This window comes from Petromyzon marinus, unplaced genomic scaffold (genome assembly GCF_048934315.1).
Source record: "Petromyzon marinus isolate PM22_M1 ecotype Great Lakes invasive population unplaced genomic scaffold, UKy_Petmar_22M1.pri1.0 PM_G_Scaffold_29, whole genome shotgun sequence".
Classification (NCBI taxonomy): domain Eukaryota; kingdom Metazoa; phylum Chordata; class Hyperoartia; order Petromyzontiformes; family Petromyzontidae; genus Petromyzon; species Petromyzon marinus.
In genome coordinates this window covers 2,277,501-2,280,000 of record NW_027422861.1, presented here as the reverse complement: position 1 = coordinate 2,280,000, position 2,500 = coordinate 2,277,501, and positions in this window count along the sequence as shown.

The window sequence follows — 2,500 nt, the reverse complement described above, 5'->3', positions numbered from 1 at the left end:
CGAACCGCATGCAACTTCCAGAGGCATTTGCAGCAGAAATGCATGTGCAGTCAAAAAAAAATTGATATTTTTCACGGATAGACCCCGTGAAACGCTAGAAATTGGCGGGGATGTGTCTCTTGTGGCTCATGGGGCTGTTCGGGTCGCACAGAAATCCCTGGGAATGGGAAAACGGGTCATTTTCGTGTTGCCACATTGCGTACGAACCGCATGAAACTTCCAGAGGCATTTGCAGCAGGAATGCATGTGCACTCAAAAACTTCTATATGTTTCACGGATAGACCCCGTGAAACGCTAGAAATTGGCGGGGATGTGTCTCTTGTGGCTCACGGGGCTGTTAGGGTGGCACAGAACTCCCTCGGAATGGGAAAAGGGGTCATTTTCGTGTTGCCACATTGCATAGGAACGCCATGAAACTTCCAGAGGCATTTGCAGCAGAAAGGCACGTGCACTCAAAAATTTTAATATTTTTCACGCATAGACCCCGTCAAACGCTAGAAGTTGGCGGGGATGTCTCTCTTGTGGCTCACGGGGCTGTTAGGGTCGCACAGAAATGCCTCGGAATGGGAAAACGGGTCATTTTTGTGTGGCCACATTGCATAGGAACGGCATGAAACTTCCAGAGGCATTTGCAGCAGGAATGCATGTGCACTCAAAAACGTCTATATTTTTCACGGATAGACCCCGTGAAACGCTATAAATTGGCGGGGATGTCTCTCTTGTGGCTCACGGGCGCTGTTAGTTAGGGTCGCACAGAAATCCCTCGGAATGGGAAAAGGGGTCATTTTCGTGTTGCCACATTGCGTACGAACGGCATGAAACTTCCAGAGGCATCTGCAGCAGAAATGCATGTGCACTCAAAAACGTCTATATTTTTCACGGATAGACCCCGTGAAACGCTAGAAATTGGCGGGGATGTGTCTCTTGTGGCTCACGGGGCTGTTAGGGTCGCACAGAAATCCCTCGGAATGGGAAAACGGGTCATTTTCGTGTTGCCACAATTGGCATACGAACGGCATGAAACTTCCAGAGGCATTTGCAGCAGAAATGCATGTGCACTCAAAAACGTGAATATTTTTTCACGGATAGACCCCGTCAAACGCTCGAATTTGGCGGGGATGTTTCTCTTGTGGGTCACGGGGCTGTTCGGCTCGCACAGAACTCCCTTGGTCCACCTGATTCGTGCATACAGGCAGCAACTAAAACTCTGTAAACCTGCTGTGAGGACATCTAAACAGTGGACCAGTGAGGCTGTGGAAGATTTGCGGGCGTGCTTAGACTGTACTGACTGGGATATGTTCACGACTGCTACCAATAGTCTGGATGAACTCACAGAGGCTGTGTACATCAGCTTCTGTGAGGACTGCTGTATCCCAACACGTACCAGGGTGAACTTTAACAACAACAAGCCCTGGTTCTCAGCAAAGCTCAAAAGGTTGAGGTTGGAGAAGGAGGAAGCGTTTAGGAGTGGGGATAGAGACAGATTCAAGGAGTCGAAGAACAGGTTTAGCAAAGCGGTGAGAGAGGCTAAACGACTGTACTCAGAGACACTAAAACACCAGTTCTCTACTAACGACGCTGCTTCTGTCTGCCAAAGGGCTAAGGCACATCACCAACTACAAACCCAGAGCGCCCCACACCACTAACGACTCCCGCCTAGCCAACGACCTGAACGAGTTCTACCGTAGATTTGAAAGACAATTGGACTGTCCTGAACCACCCCTTCCCACCCAAGAGGCCCCATCCCCCACCCATACTACAGAAACGACTCTCTCCTTTCAGGAGGGAGAAGTTAATGGGCTTTTCAAGAGGCAGAATCCACGCAAAGCAGCCGGGCCGGACTCTGTCTCTCCAGCCACCCTCAGGCACTGCGCTGACCAGCTGTCTCCGGTGTTCACCAACATCTTTAACACCTCCCTGGAGACATGCCATGTACCAGCCTGTCTCAAGTCCTCCACCATCATCGCTGTGCCCAAAAAGCTAAGGCCAACAGGACTAAATGATTACAGACCGGTCGCCCTTACATCTGTGGTAATGAAGTCTTTTGAGCGCCTGCTCCTGGCACACCTCAAAGCCATCACAGACCCTCTCCTGGACCCCCTTCAGTTTGCCTACAGAGCCAACAGGTCTGTGGACGACGCAGTTAACATGGCCCTCCACTTCACCCTACAGCATGTGGACGCCCCAGCATCCTACGCCAGGATCCTGTTTGTGGACTTCAGCTCTGCCTTCAACACCATCATCCCTGCCCTGCTTCAGGACAAGCTCTTCCAGCTGAACGTGCCCTACTCCACCTGCAGGTGGATCACAGACTTCCTCTCTGACAGGAAGCAGTGCGTTAAGCCGGGAACAGAAGTCTCTGACTCCAGGTCCATCAGCACGGGAACTCCTCAGGGCTGCGTCCTTTGCCCACTGCTCTTCTCCCTGTATACCAACAGCTGCGCCTCCAATCATCTGTCCGTCAAACTCTTGAAGTTTGTCGGACGACACCACCCTCATT